General features: G+C 41.3%; 1 protein-coding gene across 1 annotated transcript in view; it reads left to right on the top strand.

Moving 5' to 3' along the window:
• The window catches only part of tmem132e (transmembrane protein 132E), a 467,019-nt gene that overhangs the window by 133,210 nt on the left and 314,251 nt on the right, over positions 1 to 19,558 (top strand). The gene's annotated exons all lie outside the window — the stretch shown is intronic.

Below are 19,558 nucleotides of genomic sequence, written 5' to 3'. Positions count from 1 at the left end.
CTTTGTGTCTCCTATCGGATACATTAGCCGGTAGGTGACGGTAATCAAATTATTGGCTTAGGAATGCGACAAAAACAAAAAAAATCTGGGGTGTGTGATTGATAGAAAATAAGTCTTTTTTTTGGGTGAACTACTCCTTTAAATATATTTTGTTTAAATGATTAGCAGTTGCAAGGCTGTCTGAGTTTTTTTTTAGCTCTTGTTTTGCATCAAATCTGTTTCCTGGTACATCATTGATAAGTCCATCTTATCCAAACAATTTCTTATTTCCTATCAATTACACACCCCATGAAGCATTGAATTAATGGAGATTTGATTGATTGAACAATTTGATTACCGGCGGTCTCGTCGGTAGGAGACTCAAAGGAGACTCTTTGAGTCTCCTACCGGATACATTAGCATCTTTATTATTATCATCAAATTATCGGCTTGGGAATGCAACAAAAATCTCCATGAATTCAATGCTTCATGGGGTGTGTAATTGATAGAAAATAAGTAATTTTTTGGATGAACTACTCCTTTTAAATGAAATCATTGAAATCATTATAGTTGAATCAGTGCAACGTTTCAGCACAAGGCATTGTTTGTCTACACGCCTACGATGGTGTAACGCTAGACTGGAACGTTGAGGACAGCCGTGTTGATGGATGATGTGGCAAAATGCACCCAAACACGATGATTCACAATTGATTAGTTTTATTTTTTGGGCATTTGTTGGATTAACCCATTAATACCTTAGGCCGATTCTACAAAATGTCTTCTACAAAATGTCTTCTAAATCCTAACTGTTTTTTGAAAAAACGTATATTACTGTGTCAGTGGTTCTCACACCTTTTCATGTCAAGGACCCTAAAATGTGTACAGTATGTATTTGGCCGTGGACCCCCATCTCAAAATATTTTGTTCCAGGGACCCCCAGAAGCAAAGATTTGAGTTACAAATGTTCGCTTTAAAAAATATATATTAAAAAATGTTCACAAATTTTCACGATTTTTCAAAAATAGCAGATATACAAGCTCGTAGCGCGGCACCGAGTGCCGCGCTATGAGCTTGTATATCTGCTATTTTTGAATAGCCCAAAGTGTAAAATAATGCTTTTCAGCTCAAATGAAAAAGTAACACAGATGCGTTCCAGCTCTTAATGGATTAAGGAATGAAATTGCCAGCAGCAACTATCTCTGAGGATCTAAGGAAGCAGACAGCTTAGTTCAAGCAAACACAATTATTGACTCAATTACTGAACAGTTCTTGTGGTGTACCTGGGGTGATGTTTTTTTTATTCATTTTGTCCAGACTGCTGCTTATTCACTCTCTGTCTCGCAAGGTGATGCTTTGCCGCGCCGATCTCTGTTCAGATGAAGTAACAGACGGCGTGCTTGGTCAACATGTTGTGGTGTCTGAGTTACATCCTGCTTAAGGCGTGTTATTGCCGTTTTGTTTGGACAACTGTGGGAATCGGTCTCCATTAAGGTGTTGTTTCACCAGTGTGGTGTGTGTGAGGCTTTGAGGCAAGACAGGTGGTTATATAACCACATGAACCATTATACTGCAGCCATAAAAGGTGAAAACAGCTGATCTATATGCTCACCTATTTTTAGCGGCGCTCTATACCTGGCTTTTGCGTCAACGTTCTGATTGGTCAGACACGTCAACAAAGTGATTGGTCAAGCTTCACGTGACACGTGGCTATAAACACATTATAAACACTTATTGATGACAAAATGTATCAAAGGCGCCGCTACCTTCACACAGGTGTGATTTTTTTTTTGCGAAGAGATTTGGTGTAGAGGGGGAAAAGGAGGTGACCAAGTAGACCCCTGGGGGACCCCGGTCAGCGAAGTACAATATATATAGGGTTTAAGTGGTTAAACATATTGAGATACTTGCTATGATATATAGTACATGTCTTATATTGATAATACTATGGAATATAAGTTATCGAATCTGGTTTGTTTAGGATAATACAAAGTGAGATAATAACTGCATGTTATTGTTATCAACAAGTTTATATTCATTCTACATTAACACATCGAGTGCCAGAGGTTTTTTAAAACAGGGTACATCCTGTGCCAGCGCTTCTTACCGTTTACGGCGATCTTTAGAAGCCTCCACGAGGACCCGGATGTAAACAAAGGGTGTCGAGGGTCCCGTCTAACGGCTGGAACAAGATATGGAGATAGGGACCTTTTTCTCCAAATTCTATCATTGGAGCGGACGGAAGTGACGTTTTTTGGACTGGATTCACATCCGTCCATTCCATTTTACAGGGTCCTAGGATCATTCCTAAGTTGCGTCAGAGCGCCCCCGGTGGAACTTTTTTTTCGGGGGGGGGGCTTTTGGCACTCAACGGGTGTATTTGAAAAAACGGCTTGTAGTATACTGCTTCAAAAAGCTTATACATTGGGTATTTTCGCTATTTTTGCACAAAGTATAAAGTAGGGCTTAAAAGGATAGTTCACCCGCAAAATTACCTTTTTTCAATTAATTACACACCCCATGGAGACTTGATTTTTTTGTTGTTGTTTTTGTCGCATTCCCAACTAAGCCAGTAATTTGATGACCGGCGGTGGCTCCGGTAGGAGACTCAAAGTGTCAACTTTGAGTCTCTTATACCGGCGGAGACATTAGTATCTATCCACCGGTCATCAAATTATTGGCTCAGGAATGCGACAAAAACAAAAAAAAACGCCATGAATTCAAGGCTTCCTGGAGTGTGTAATTGATAGAAAAGAAGTAATTGTTTTGGGTGAACGATCCCTTTAACTGGTTAAGTAGGACACCCAGCCAGTATTCCCCGCATAGACACATGACCTTGCAGTAGACCATGGAGGGAGGAGGGAGGGAGGGAGGGAAGCGTCATAAGGCCATTACAGCTGCTGCAGACCAGCACCAGGAGCACTGGTGTTGGTGTGTTGTAGACTATACTAGACGAGTCATGAAGAAAGATTGCTGAGGCTCTTAAACCTCGGAGGGGGAACTTGATGATGGCACTAGAAGATGGCTCCCATATCCCATCCTCCCTTTGGCCAAACGTATAATGGTCCTGGGTGAGTGACACTAAAAGAAAAAGTATTTTTTCATATAAGCCGATTGTCTGACTCCGGGTGTAGAGAGGCTTTAATCAGCCCCGCGGAGAGTAATACTATCTCCCTTCCCGCAGTCGGTTTAGATCTTATATCACCTCACCTTTGGGGAAGAAATAAATTAAAATGTGCGGTGGAGGCTTTACAGGAGTTGTTGTTTAGTAGCGACGGCGGTCTGATGCTCCTTTTTTTTTGCTTTTAGCTCAGATGACAAGCGCAGTCATTCAGTGTCGGAGCCCCCCAGAGACATATTAATCAATGTGCATTAACCCCAAATCACATTAATGGTTCTTACTTACAGCTAGCCTGTAGTGTAATCTCTCACTGGGGCTGCTCCTATTTCTGCTGCAAGTGAAGAGAGTAATGCTCAGCGGGGCCTGGTGAACATCAACACAACGGAAGTGAGAGGCCTAAAATCGTATTTTTGCTTGAACTCATCCCAAATAGAAAACCTTGGGAGTGATATTAATTTGGCATGGCAACCCAGTGTCCCATAGAAATAGGTGCCAAGCTTATTTTAATAATTTCTCCCTGGAAGGAGGATGGGAGGGGAGCAGCTCCATGCCACTATTAATTCAGCCAGTACTACTGTGGAAAAACCACCCCCTGACACGATTCAGTTGGCCTCTGCCACCCCTTAACACGATTCAGTTGGCCTCTGCCACCCTCTAACATGATTTGTTGGTCTCTGCCACCTCCTAACATGATTCAGTTGGTCTCTGCCACCCCCTAACATGATTCAGTTGGTCTCTGCCACCCCCTAACATGATTCAGTTGGCCTCTGCCACCCCCCTAACATGATTCAGTTGGCCTCTGCCACCCCCTAACATGATTCAGTTGGCCTCTGACCCAGATTTGGGTGACTGTAAATAAAGGTAGTTAACCAAAGTTAACGAAAGCACTAAAACTCAAATTGAAAAAAAGAGTTTAATTAACTGAATTACAAATAAAAACCTCTTTGTCAATATTTCCCACATAAGCCTAATATTTTAAACACTTAACACTAACAAACAAAAACGAAACAAAAACTAAGCCTAACGCAAGTCTAAACGAAATAGAAATAAAAACAAATACAATTTCAAAACTAGTGGTCCAAGTTCATCGTTTGCTTGAAACCACACTTTACATTGCTACCTGGAAAAGCCATCAGTTTGATATCAGGTGGCATGTGTAATTATTGAAATGATTACTAACTTACTTCACCGCTTCTTACATTGCGCTCATGCTCACCTTGTTGCAGTAACTGAACATTTGTCACTGTTTAGTATAATTGATTCCAACATGAGTAATACGTAATTGTGATAATGAACCGTTCACAGGTGCCAATTTGTAAGTCCATTCCTATACAAAACTCACATTTGACTTTCATCTGAAGTTTGTGAACATGAGTCATCCCCTAGGGTAGATACAGTATGAGAGCTTTAAGGGTGTTATTGAACCTATAACCCATATCTCTGAGACATACCTTAATATGCCCAGCAGGAGCAGAACTACTCTTATACTGACAAATACTGAACATTTACTGTTGTTGCAGTAGACAAGATATGACCTCAAATGAATTGGCAGTAGTTGTAAAAAAGTACTAACTTAAAGTTTACCCTTCAAGCTGTAGGGAAAATAAACACTGGTATTCTGCAGTTATATAAGTTTATGATGTCTTAATCTTACTTGGTCTCAGGGAAAGAAAAAATATCTGACAATGAGCAGGAAATGTGACTGTACTCTATACCAGTGGGCAGTGGTACTCAACGTGGGGTCCAGGGACCCCCAGGGGTCCTTGAGGGGGTCACTGTCTAAGCAATCTGGGAACCCATCGTCAAATAAAAAGGAAAAACAGCGCCCTCTGCTGTTTTTTCACTTATTCATTTGGCTCTGGGCGGAGCTGAACGGAGGACCCGTGCTCAGGGAAACCGGGGTTTTGGTCTGCCCTCAGCCCTCCACTTCCGGTGGTGCGACTATGTTTTCATTCCCACTAACAATATTTCTCCACGGAACACTAACACCATTTCTCCCAAAGAACATGGATCGTTTTGGTTATAAGCCCACTTGTTTCTATGATGAAAGAGCAAGTTAAAATGTTACTAACTTTCCGTGGTTTTGTCGGCTCCGAGGACGCTATTGTTAAATGAGTTTCGGTTTGTTTCCAGTGGGAAGCGAGCCGCACACACGTAAATCTATATTTGATTGGGTAAAGCGCGGCCTGCTTCCTGATCTAATGGCACGCCCACTTGTAGCCAATGTGCATGGGTTCTCAACACGGCTACCGACATATTCAAGCGCAGCGATGGATCTGTTCTTGAGAGATTACTGCCTAAGTAGACTGCCCTAGCGTGGCTCATATCTGGCATAGAGGGGCGGGTTTAACATCTCCGGAGAGAGAATGCGTGTGATCCCCATTGGTTCACCGATCTGTCCGTCAGCCCCCGCCCCGTCAACACAACATTTGGAGCGACGCCCACTGCACTCTGGTTGGTTGGGGAAATGAAACACTTCCCATGCCCGGAACACCGACTCGCTGGTCCAGGCTTTTATTTTTTAGCAAAACTGAAAAATAAAAGCCTGGAGATCGAGGCTACTACCTAAGTGATTGATAGTTAGAACTTAGGACCCAATAAGGAGTTGTACAAATGGAACCAAATGGACACTTACGGGTCCATTTGGTTCCATTTATACATCCTCAGAATGTAATTAACACTGAGGATTTTACAGGTGGATTGGTGTCATAAAGACAATAATTGTATCAAATGGGGGTCCGTGGAAATAATGCATATTAAACTGAAATCCTTGAAATTAAAAAGGTTGAGAATCACTGTATTCTATGCTGTATAGAAGTGAAAGCAATGGAATAGACTGTGCATAATTGCAGTTCCCTTTTCCAGAAGGTGACATACCGCATTTCCTGTTTCAGGTCAGTTTCCCATAGCCTCTCATTGGCTCAGCTGATTTGGACGGAAAACACATAAAACCTTCATAATGTGTAACACCTCCAAAAAAGCCAAAGCTTTGACAAGTACACCTGCATATATTGCAGTGGCATCAGGTGCATTGTGAACAAAGTAACCAGGGTTCTGTTTGGTGATGTACTGTACGCTGAGGCACACTGGTGGAACCTGTGAGACAAGTCCAGGAGGTGTCCCTAGGGATTTTGAGGCAACCACACATTACTATCGCAATACAACTACACAAAAAGTTATGAATAATGCTTTTATTTTATTTTATTTTATTTACTATGTCAGTACTTTGTGTGCAATCATTTCCCAATACAGAGACATGCATGCCCATTGGTGAACGTTGGTCACAAAATGTCCGGAAAACATAATGTTTTCTAACTCTACCTTAAAATGAAACATTGCACACACTGTATAGCCAACTATCTGATTTGTAGAGGCATTGGAAATACATAGTTTTTGCCACACTGGGAAGTTTTAGTCCAGTATAGAATGGAGAGAAAATGCACATGTCATGGTTAAGTGTATTTATTCCTGTTCATGTGATAAGAGTCTAAGGCTGTCCACACACCAAGAATAACGATAACTATACACAAATATTGATGTGAGCGTCCACACTGTTTACACCATTCCATGCAGGCACTGCATGCTCCAGCTGTGTTGGACTTGTTGAACCTGGCGTCCTGTAATTTCAGATGGATTGTGTTTGGCTGTCGGTGGTTCTATTGTTCATCAAATCACTCTGAAAATGATCCCAGACATATTGTTCGCAGTGATGGATGGATTTGTTACTTAAATCAAAGTACAAGTTCGGTATAAAAAAAATTACCTGAGTAAAAGTACAAAAGTATTGGCATCAAAATGTACTAAAAAGAAAAGAGACATTTGAACTGAAAAGAAGGGTTGACATCATGTCAATTTGGCTTTGTTGTTGTGCTAGAAGATAATGACAAATCCACTTCAAACCCCAGGTCTGTGTGAATCTGGATAATACGTAGAAAGCCAATCGATCAAGAATGGTTATGAACCTCATTGAACGTACATCCCATCCTGTTATCTCTTTTCTATCCCTGTCTGACTTTGAGAAGGTCCTCCACTCTTTATTCAATTTTTTTATTGACCATTTTCAATACAAGATGATGTAGGTCAAAGACTTGGCAACTCCACCTGCATATTGCAAATCATTATCTGTGGTAAGAAAGTTAATCAGTTCTTTACTGTTCAACTTCAATATTGGCAAGTATGTCGTTGGTTGATGGACTATTGCCAATACAAGATGTCACTGCATTATATTCTGGCCTCACCTTTAAAGCTTGTCTGCAACTTGCGTTTGAGATTAGACCACCAGCAGCTTAGTTAACTCGAAATATTCTGAGAATAGAGAACATGCAACTCCCTTTTAATAACCATGTAGTGTTATCAAGTGATGTTGTAAACATTTGAATATTTTATTGATTAATGTACAGCTACAATACTTAAGTTTTGCATCCATGTCCGAACTACAATAAAGATGCCGGTGCAACTAGTGTCCCGTTGCTTCAAATAACTTTATTTTAGGTGTCCTAGCCGACACAAAGGGTTGACATATTTCAGTGGAAGAGTAGAGAGACCCTCAACCACTGCAGATGTGGTAGTTGTATTGTATTAACATTCTCTACCACAGTCGTTCTCAAACATTTACATGTCAAGGACTCCCAAATTGATATGTATTTGGCCCATAGAGGTATAATATAACTAGAGGGCGGATTGCCCCGTGTTGTGAGCTTGTAAATCTGCTATTCTTTGCGTGTGACACCAGCACATAACTAACTATAAATCCGGATTTAGTATTACCCTGCCAGATGTAACTGGGTGCCACGGTCACCGTAAAGAACCTCAAAATGTACTCTTAAATCTTAATCTTAAAAACAAATAAAAAAGCAAACAGGCAATCAGATTCTTGCCCGCTGCGTATTTCGCTAGCTTCAGCCAGAAGGGGGACTTCTTCTGTCTAGACGGTATATAAGATTCCATTGTGACCTGTGTCACACGAGCTTACATAATCAGATTCTGTGAGCCACTTCCCGAGCTGGATTTGAATATGGTTAGGCAGCTACTGCTGGAATCCAATATTCACCAGTGGTGGAAAAAGTACGCACATTTTTTACTTAAGTAAAAGCACCAATACTGCAATGTAGACATACTCAAATAATTCAAAATGTACTTGAGTAAAAGTAAAAAAGTATTGGTATCAAAATGTACTTAATTGGGTTAGTTCTGCTATATGACCGCGTGTCCTTATCATCACTACCGAAAATGCCGGAGATGGATGTGCTTCCTGCTGCATGACATGTTTTGTGAAGTCGTGTGCAATTACTTACAAAGGTAGAGACCTCCGTGTCTACGCCTTTGTAGAGATTATTGGAAATGATTATCCTCCTTTATTGCCATAAGGGATAACAAAATCAACAGTTATAGATAGAGGTTGTCGAAACGGTTGGGGGAAATATGGAGGAAAAAAAAGGAAAAAAACATAATAATCCAAAGATTTTCATGGTTCGCTGACCTTTTTTCTTTTTGCAACCATGACAAAAACGTATGCCACAAGATAATGTTATTGCATGCCACAAGGGGTGGCATTTCCTGTGTGGACCCCTCCATCACCTTACACACACATTTTAAAATGTTTAAACTGTAGCGAAATAACTCAATTTACTTATACTGCAGAGACGGAGAGGAGGTTATAAATATTGTGCACCAAACGGCTTAGGAAGTGAAAATAAACAGCTGCAACTTCTTCTAGACACCATGTATCACATCAGCCTGTTTCATGTGCATTTCAAGTCCTAGACAATTATGTGTTGTGGTTTGGTGGTCAAAAAAAGAGCTGGTCGATTTAGACATTTTTTTTCCCTGCAAGGTTTTATGAATATAATTACTGCCATAAGGCACACCGTGTCCTTTCATATGTGTGTTGGAGCAGAACTGAAAGGTGATAGATTCTTTTCCAGCAGCATGTGGGAAGAAGCCATTGAGGTCCATCCTGATTTATTGCTACCACAATATCAGTCTGTGGTGTCGAGTTAATTCCAAACTTTTTCAACACTTTTTCAAACGAGGCAGTAATAAGGACCGGTGGTATAAATTGAATTAGATCTATCTCAGTCCTCGGCGTTGAGGGTTTGATGTCGTCCAAAGCGTAGACGTTGGCTGATCTAAACACAAATTTCCTACGCTAATCTCAGTTGAGGCAATCAAGTCCTTCGCCGTTGCCATTATTGATTTTTGTCACCTACCCACAACTCTGCTTGTGTTTCTGGTAGGAGGACACTGATTGGACGGGGACATTTCGGGCACAGAGAAAAGTTTCCAAACGGCTTTCGATACCAGATGGATAATAGAGCCCCATAATAAGATGTCACAAGGGGCAGCCATTTCTATCTGGACTTTTCTATCTATCAGCAGGCAGGAAAAGAAGTAATCTCTGTTGTTATTTTCACACAAAACCCTGTTAGAGTTGCATTTGCAGTACGTGAATAAGATATGGTACAGTTAGGGTAATAGTATTATTATTATTAAACTTGAATGACTGTTCATTAGTTGTAGAGTAATTTGTTTATGTAATACAAGTCTCTAATATTGTGTAAATTTGTGAAAACTGAAGAGTGGGCCAAGTTTTGGCAGATGGCCGCCCCCCCCCCCTCCCGCCCCTAGAGGCTATAGAGCTTTGTTCTGCACAAGAATTCTTCCAATTCTTTCCTTTCCAATGCCACCAAAAGGCTTGCTAAAACATTGGATCGCTCGATATGTAAAGATTCTCCAGACAACTTTGTGTGATTTGGCACCATAATTGAATTGAGTTGATAAAGGAATTAAAGATATGTCAGTTATGTTGAAATAACCAGCTGAACTGTCCCTGGCACTAATCAAATTCATGTTGCTACAGTAGGTCTCTACAAGGATGTGCCTTATTTTAAAGATGTGAGACTTGGTATCCTTGTTTTCACGCTGCAAATCCTTTGGCACGGGAGTAATACAATATACTGGTTAGAGATTGTGTTTCCGTTCTTTAGAGGATCAACAAACTGAGTCTTGGATAGATATAGATTAGAAGCCAACCGCAGAGATGTTGTTTCCGTCTGGAGGAGATACTGTGCTCCTATCATGGTGAGTGTTGTCGATGCAAATAGGCCCTCTCTAGAAAAACGGGTTTGACACAGAGGCTTATCCAATTGTCTCTGATAAGTAACAAAGTATAACTTGCCTGACTGGATAAACAGTGCAAATGACTTCCAACAGATGAAATAACAAAATAATTAAAGGTTCAGTGAGCAAGGCTTAGACTTCAAATTGATCATATCATCTCATTTTAAAACTGAGTTCTTCCAGAGTGTGCATAGATTTTCGAGCTGAATTACTGACCTGGCAAAGTCCAATTATTCTATCTCACGTCATTAGTTTTTCTTCAGTCTAATGGTAGAGAGAGAGCTAAACATTCTGAACTTGAACTTCAAGTAAGGTCATGGCATGAATTATAATGTGAATTGCTGTAGGCTACACTAAGACTAGCACGGTAACCGCAATGATATGGATCTTCAATATCCTCAACTAAATTAACAGGTTTTTATATGCATTTATGACAGGAAATTGTCCTTACACTTTAATGCAGCAAATTCAGTGCAATGATTTATAGGTCAGCAAAATTGCCAGAACTGCAACTGGTGGACATGAGGACAGCCTTGGTAGCTGCTAGATAATTTACTCCACAACAATAAAACACACACAAAGAGAGGACACAGAGGGAGTGAACATTTGTCACTTGCTAGTGGTTCCAAGCATTAAGGAAAATTACATCTTTTACACACTGGGTTCACAGGCAACAATATTGGTTGTTCTCATGAGTATAGAGCTGTCTTTATTTTTTGTTTTGTTTTGCTGCTCTTAAATCTGAAAGTCATACACATAAAGTGCAGGTAATACATACAGGTAGTGCTGAATGTTATTCCTGTCAGCTAATGCTGTAGGGTGGCTGCACAAGTTGAGTTGAAATAGAAAATGAGAAGGGCATACATACCTAAAGACATTTCTGGTGTACTCGTGATTATTGTGTTTGGATATAACTGTGTGGGAACATTTCCAATCTGCCTCCGGAGTCAATTAAATGCAGGTTGACTTAATGAGCTGGTACGAGTCATGCTAAATATTTAATTTTTCTGAATATTTGTGTCAAGTATATTACACTACTGCTGGTATCCCCAGCACCTGAAATATAAACATTATATCTCTGGCTTTAATCTCTTTGTTCCTGTTTATAGTATCATTAGTGCAAGATTCAATTTAATATCTGAAAATAGCATTCTCTTTAGATGATCACTGTTACTGGCATCTACAGTATATTATGCCCACGAGTGCATGTCAGAGAGGTCTTCACATACAGTACTGTAGGCTACAATTAATATGCAAACACACTGCTTACAAACTTAAGAGTTTATATCTTTGTATTTCTATGTTAAGGGCTTGGTTCCATCTGTACATTCTCAGAATTTAATAAACACTGAGGACATTACTGTGTACGGAATCACATTCGGTCTCTCAAATACTGTCACTGTTATTCATCAAATCTGTCTACCACATGTTCTGTGCTGTGAGTGCGTGCTTGCCAGCTAAGTTCACAAGATAACCCCACAAAATAATGAGAGAGTTATGCCTTATTTATACTTGGTTGCGCATCATGCCATGCACATCAAAAAGCCGCTGCTCATTTAGTTGCGTGACACTGACGCACAACTAAACCAGGCATTAGACAATCGCTATCTGGTGCAAATCGTATTCTGTGTTGCTCGGCATTTAGTCATTTACTGTTAAACATTTCATTTGATCATTCACAGTGAAATGTGTTTCATTGTCATTTGTGCTAAGCTCGAGATCATTCACAGAATTAGCATTAAATATTGAAAACTATATTTGAATACAAAACTCCAATAAGCCGCATGCATTTATGTATTATTTGATATTATGCCAAATTAGAAGATGAATGGATGTCAAATTAGTTCACCGGCAAGGGCGAAGCAAACTCGTGATGAAATCACTTTGAAATCCAGGACTGTAAAATAGCTGATATCCTATCACGAGCACAAACACAAACTGACACTTATTGAGCCACACAAGCCTCAAGACAAGCTTGTTCTGAAGGACACAAAAAAAAGAAAATGGGTTGCCAGTCCTGAATGCAATGGACAAACCAAGGACAGCACACAGCACTCTACTGTACATGCATCGATTAGCGAATGGTTCAGCTGGTGGACAGCGACAGACCATGCGTGCTGAGACCCACCACCATGTGTATTATAGACGGGGATGAAATACCCAAGAGAGCAAAACAGTGGTCTGTATGTTTGTCTGTATGTACGCCATGCAAAGAGACAGAACGCACATAGAATTCAACGATGGAATGACAAGCTACGTTGACAAATTAGTTGTAATTTTATACAACGCTCTAGCTCTAGCCCCCTTACGGGCCCCTAGAGCCTGGGGCGCAGTGGGGCCCCGTGGCAGACGCACCCCTCGCCCTGCGGAAGCTACCCCCCACTGTTCACAGGCTTTTCTTGTCTCCGCAGACGTTAAACCTGCCGTGGTAGTTTAATCCATTAAGACCGGGAACGCATCTGTGTGTCATTTTTCGCTTTAACACATTAAAGTGTGCCGCGCTATGAGCTTGTAGATCTGCTATTTTTGAATAGCCCAAATAAATCTAAAAATGACACACAGATGCGTTCCTGGTCTTAATGGGTTAAGTGAATGTCAGTCCAGGATGAATAGAAATGCAGCAGACACACCAGTACTTTCTTGTGTTGTGGAGAAAAAACAACAACCCACCACCACTTGAAGGTGAAGGGGAGTCTTATTACTGGGACTCTTGAAGTGCAGTTCTAGTTCACTTTATTTGTCAAACACAGTTAAAAACACTGTTTAAAACAGATGAAATGTCTCTCGGGCCAAGCCTAGGTGGAGCGCAAGAACAAAAAAGAATAAGTTAAGAAAGATAAAACCTTTTTGAAATTAAGTGTCTATATAAAATGTCCATGTGTAAGAGGGACTTGTCCATATTATGTCCGGGGGAGGAGAGGTGGATATCCTAGGCATTGTTCTCATTCAGGCTTCGGATAGCTTGGGGGCAAAAACGTCTCCTGAGCCTCTCTGTGTTGTCCCTGCGAGTATGTGTTACTTTCTCCCTCTGTGTTGTGCCTGCGAGTATGTGGTACTTTCTCCCCCTGTGTTGTCCCCACAAGAGGCTCTATGCACAGCAGCCATATTGTGAAGACTTTCACAGGTGTTACCAACGATACTAATGAAGGCTCTGTTCCATTTAGTGTACAGATTTTTCAATTTCCACGACCCCCATAGTGTACAAATGGAACCAAATGGACCCTTACGGATCCATTTGGTTCCATTTGTACACGCTCAGAGTTACACACTCATTAGGGGCCATTTGGAAACCCCTTAAGGAACCATGAGGGTCCCTGGACCCACATTTTTGAGCCACTTGGTGTAGCAGAGTGTTTCCAGTGAGTCAACATGCACACTATCAGCACCCTGACTCTGTTTGACCAGAATGGAACAGAGCCTTCATTAGTATCATTGGTAACACTTGTGAATGTCTTCACAATATGGCTGCTGTGCATAGAGCCTAGTATGTGGTACCTTCTCTCTCTGTGTTGTCCCTGTGAGTATGTGGCACCTTCTCCGTGACCTCATCAGTTTGTAATGTAGTGCAGCGAGATGAGGTACATGGACTAATACTTAACTCTACAATCCCCACTATCACAATGCATGGGTAAAAAAGCTATAATTGACTATAGTCTGCTAATTGCTTATTATGCTAATTGCCAATTATTTCCACCTGGATTAAAAGGTACGTACAGTAGTGGCACAGAGGATCTCAATCATTGTGTTGACTAGCAACGGTGTCAGAAAAGTGAAATGGACGTGGGAGGTCATGGTTTCCCACAAATGGAAGTTGATTGTCAGCTTCTTCCCAGGCTTTTTTGTATGTGTACGTATGTGTGTTAAATTCCATTGAGCGGCCCCCTGCTGTGGACGTGATTAAAAACCACTTAAACCCAATATGCTTTGTTGACCGGAGTCACCCAGGGGCCCAAACTTGGTCTGCTCCTTTCCCCCCCCCCCCTCTGCAACTAAATCTCTGCCAAAAATAGCCGATCTACAAGCTCACGACGCGCTGCGTTGCGATGCGTTGTAAGCTTGTAGACCGTCTATTTTCACAGAATCTTTGCCCCAGAATACTGATGTTAGTGTTTAAAGAACTGGTGTTGACATGGGCTGGCTGCAGATAAACACACAGCTGGGGACATGGATGATTACAACAGTAGAAATATGTGACGCATTCTGTTATGTCGGACTAACATCCTGTTGTACTGGAACTTCTTTGGCCTCAAGGATTCATAAATGTCTCTAAATTGAGCCCACCACTTACAGTCCTTGGAGATGCCTTTGTGGCATTTGACCATTGCTGCAGCAACAACAAAAAAGTTTCAAGCTGTAATATCCAGTAGAATTACATTGTTACTGCATCATTAGATCAGTACACTACACTCTTGGAAGTAGAGAAATAGAATGCCCTAACTCAGATTTTAAAGCTTATAAACCTGGAATTTATGTACCTACATACAGATACAATACAGATCCACATAAAAATCGCTCGTTGTTGCTTGCATTTCAGTCAATCACCAGGAGAACTACTACAATATGTAAGACAAATTTGCTTAAATGTAACTTTCACAAAATAATACCCAAAGGTCATGACAAATCCAGGCTGGATTTCAGAAGATGTTCTGCAGTAATCTTTTAGGAGTGACGGGCGTCTTTGATCTTACCTCGTTGGCGCCAAAAATATATTTACCTTCATTTGCATGAAATATGCAAGGTTGCCTGTTACCCGGTCGCATAAATTACAATCTCATAAATGCCCTCAAGAGATTTAAGAAGGCAATAATTGGCATTTATAAAATGTCACTCATATACCGTAGATGTATCTTTTAGGGCAATCTGTATAAATGATGTCTTTGTTTATCACAGAGACTTGATAATGATAATGGTGCTACCCCATAGTGCAATTATTTCTCAAAGTAGGGTCTGTGGATCCCCTGGAGTCTGTGGGACGTGTGCAGGTGGTCCGTGAAACGTTCTTGAAATTGTATTTTAATGCCCAAACAATAATGTTTTGTTTCATATTTTGTATATGCCACAGCTTTGCTAGCTGTATTATTGCAGCTGCTAAACACTTGAGCCTATACATTATACACACTGCAGTGCAAAGCAGGCCCATCCCTCACAGTAAAGGTACGCTCCCAGTTTCATGTACAGTACATGTATTTTGTGGATGTTTATTTCACCATTATGTTGGTAAATTATAGGCCAATGCAATATTTCCCCCTATAGCTGGCACATACTGAACTCAATGCATTCACAAACGATGTATAGCTCAACATTTGGTGATTGACTCAGAAATCTGCTTGTCTATTCTATAAAAGCTTGAAGTTACCATACAGTATGTGTCTCTCTGGACAGATTATGCCCATATAAGGACATACTGTACCTCACGTCACAGTGCCGCAGTGTAATTTTACTGAAGGTGTGGTTGTCAACCTTTTCAACTAAATGTAATGCCTCAACTCCTACAATTTTGGAATTGAGTTGAGGCAATACATTTAGTTTGACTAAGTTCCCTATACAGTACATATTGTGAAATAGCTGATCTACAAGCTCTTTTCAAAATCTTTGCCCCTTTCTTATATTATTTGACAATTTGGCTAATGTTTGACCAGTTTTTTAGCGGTGCCAACCGCTCTACACTTGGCTTTGACTCCGTGTCTGTGTGTCTGTCTGTGTGTCTGTGTGTCCGTATGAGCCCGGGATGAGCACGGCAAAGAAGCAACACATACAAACACACGCACACACACACACACACGGACTTGGAGATTGCCTATGCCATCTCTCCTCTCATTGGCCACACGTGCCACTGGTTATCAAAGAGGGGTCCAGGGACCCCCAGCGTATGTTATGTCCGTCCGCCCGTATGAGCACGGGATGAGCACGGGATTTTAAACAGCTATAACTCCAGTTTGCAGCATGCCACCAAGTCCAAATTTGGTATGTGGACTTAGACCACCAATACGGGACGAGCACGAATTGCTGAAGCCCCGCCCCCTCTGTCTTCCCATTGGCTGGCCTTTAAACAGCCATAACTCAAGTTCGCAGCATGCTACGGAGTACAAATTTTGTACATGGACTAAAACCACCAATAGGGACGAACTGTAATTACTTAAGCCCCGCCCCCTCTGTCTGCCCATTGGCTGGCCTTTAAACAGCCATCATTCCAGTTTGCAGCATGCTACCAAGTACACATTTGGTAAGTGGACTCAGACCACCAATAGGGACGAACTGAAATGAGTTAAGCCCCGCCCCAAAGGCACCGCTTCCTTCACACGGGGTGTGATTTTATTGTATAGTTTGTTGATTACTTTTGATGCAGTAATGGTCTTTTTTCTTTTCATTCTTTCTTTTTTTGAGGTATTAAAAGAGGGGTCCCCCAAAAAATCATGTGGGGACCCCCCTGGCCGTCCCGACCCTCAGGTTGAGAACCACTGTCATAGACGACTAATGTCCTAGACAGGCCTCCAAGTACTTTGTGCCTCTTTCATCTGGGCAATGCCTGGCACGTCGTATTTTCTGCTTGTAGGATGAATATAAAATGGGTATCCATTCTATCTTTCCCTATCTTCCCAGAAAATGGAAACTTATTTTCTCCTTCTAAACTGTAATTTATTTTCTGTGGCTATTTCTGTTCTTTTTGATAACGACCAGGTGTGGGAAATACATCCTTCGTTTCAAGGGAAGTAACCTGATTAGATAATAGAAAGTGTCTGTGTGATTTCTACTGCTTCATGGAGCTCGGCATGGAGTGTTAATGTGGGTTTGGTCGCTGGGCGTCTGATGTTTTGGATGCTCCATCTGAGCAGTCCAGAAGCTGAGGATGAGTACAGAGTTGTCATTTCATCTGGGAATAAAATGGATCCGGAGGACGCAGGCCCTGCTCATGTGTGCCATGCCTATTGGTGGAAAAAGTACTCAAATGTTTTACTTAAGTAAAAGTATTAATACTGCAATGTAGAAGTAGTCTGTTACAAATAAAAGTCCGGAATTCAAAAAAAAATTACAACAGTATTGGTATCAAAATGTACTTAAAGTACCAAAAGTAAAATTACTAAAACGTTTGAAAATAGCAGATCTACAAGTTCACAGTGAGCTTGTAGATCGTGTATTTTCAAATAGCCTATGTGTAAAATGGCGCTAAAGTGGTTAATGTATGTTTTATAATAAATAATGTATATCTGCAAAGTAACTAATAACTAGTTTACTAATAAAAGTTTTCAAATAATTGTAGTGGAGTAAAAGTACAATATTTGCCTCTGAGATGTAGTGGAGTAAAAGTAAAAGTATAGACAATTGGAAATTCTCAAAGTACTTCAAAATTGTACGTAAGTACAGTACTTGAGTAAATGTACTTAAATACTTTACGCCACTGGCCGTGCCTTATTCAAATCCACTAATCCGTTCCCGATGTTGTCCTTGACCTTGATTGTGACCTTGGCCGTGTACATTTCCAGCCCAAAACGCTAATCATCTCTTTGAGGCGCCTTAGTGACCATTCCCACCAAGTTTCATGAAAATCCGACCATCCGTTCTCAAGTTATCTCGCTAACAAACAAATGCACTCACAAGCAGACAGGCGGGGCGGATCGTGAAGGAGAAGAAAAGCGATCCTTCAGTGCATTTTCAGTTGATTTCAGTTTTCTGACACAATGCAGAGCAGCTGGCAGTAAATCACTCGCCGAGCAACCCACAATGCATCACTAACACTCAATCACATACAGCACAATGGCGCCTGTAGAGAGCCTTGTGTCCCATCTGTGATAGCAGTAGGATGAGATTGTTCGTGGTACAGTATGGAGCTGATGTGGCACTTACTGCCTCGAAGGCATTGAGTAGTGAGTGCTTTACTGTCAGTGTTGTCCAAGTCCTCCAAAGAGGTCAGAAGGACCTTTGTCTCCTTATCACTTTCAAACTAGTGTGTGACATAATGCCACGTTTTTAAGCACCAGTGAAGTACTAAGTTCAAAGATTCTGTTTGTTCATAGTGCTGCGCTGTTTCTTACAGTATGTACGATTAATTATGTAAGAGTATGTATTCCCCAGCATTTCTGCTATGTATTTTCGGTGACAGTGACAGTAACAGAGACTGGAAAGGCGGGAGAGAGAGAGAGAGGGGATGACATGCAACAAATGGCCCCGGGTCGGATTTGAACCTGGTCCAGCTGCCCCTTTCTTATGGGGCACCTGCACGCAACTAAGTATAAATGAATCAATAGTTGAGAGTAGGTATAAGAGTAGGGGAAATCACCATGCCGTGACTCAGTGCTGTCTGGGAGCCAAATCTCTAGCTAATTATATTCATTACACAAAATATGAAGACTCTTATCTGAAGACGATTGCAAACTTAGAAGAAACGGCTAAGGACTCCATCAGTCTGACAGGTTTTGAGCGCTGAACCACTTAAACCCTGTACTCAGATGAACCACCTACAGTATGTACATTTTATTTGTTGTACTTGTGATTGTTAAACGCGATTAGCTAATCAACCTGACAAGCTAGCAGAAAAATCAACTATGAATGTTTAGTTTCCTTAAAAATGTCTTTGGATCTTAAAGTGTGTTGAAAGTCACTGCAGCAACATCATTTCTGGTGAGCTTTTAACAAGCTTGAACCTATATTTTCGAAAATCGAAAGGGAACCAACACTTGAGAACTACAGTACTGTATGCATGAGAAGAACTAGAAAAGTGCGCTCTTCGGAGCGCAGATCTCTGCCAGGCCTGGTTGCCTACGCAGAGCTGTCAGTCGTGGGCTGCAGCCATCAGGACGCGAGGAAGCTGCGGGGGGAAACAGATGATGCAACTGTTTTTGTTTAGGGTCCCCTGTGGGCAGAAGTGAAAATGCCTTTGGAGGTGTGCTCTATAGCGGCCCCTCAACATGCAATTCCAACTTGGGTATGATTGGATGTTGCATTCAAGATATGTGGCATTTTCTCTAAGAATTAGTAAGCCAATTACAGGCAAACGGTATGGAGTATCCTCGGTCTACAGTATATGGGGAGTTGCATCATGGAATCCAGGGGGCAAAACATTGATTGTACGACCTACGGCTCAGGAGTTTTAGGCTAAAACGTTATAGCACCATCATGAGGCAGATTCTGCAAATTTGGGGTAGAAAAGTTTCACACAGATCAGTCAAAAGTTTCACACTGTGTGTCCGAGATTAGACGGACTGATGGACGGACGGACGGACGGACAGACAGACAGGGGGCGAAAATATAATACCCGCCCCCGGCCGCTCCTGCCTGGTACAGATAATATTCACTTTAATCCCAACCATGTGACAGGTGTGGGAAGTGGATGATACTATAGTGGCT

The sequence above is a fragment of the Gymnoscopelus microlampas genome, assembly GCF_963454915.1.
Source record: "Gymnoscopelus microlampas genome assembly, chromosome: 12".
NCBI lineage: Eukaryota > Metazoa > Chordata > Actinopteri > Myctophiformes > Myctophidae > Gymnoscopelus > Gymnoscopelus microlampas.
The sequence above is the reverse complement of the archived record's forward strand: the minus strand, read 5'-3'. Positions and strand labels throughout refer to the sequence as shown.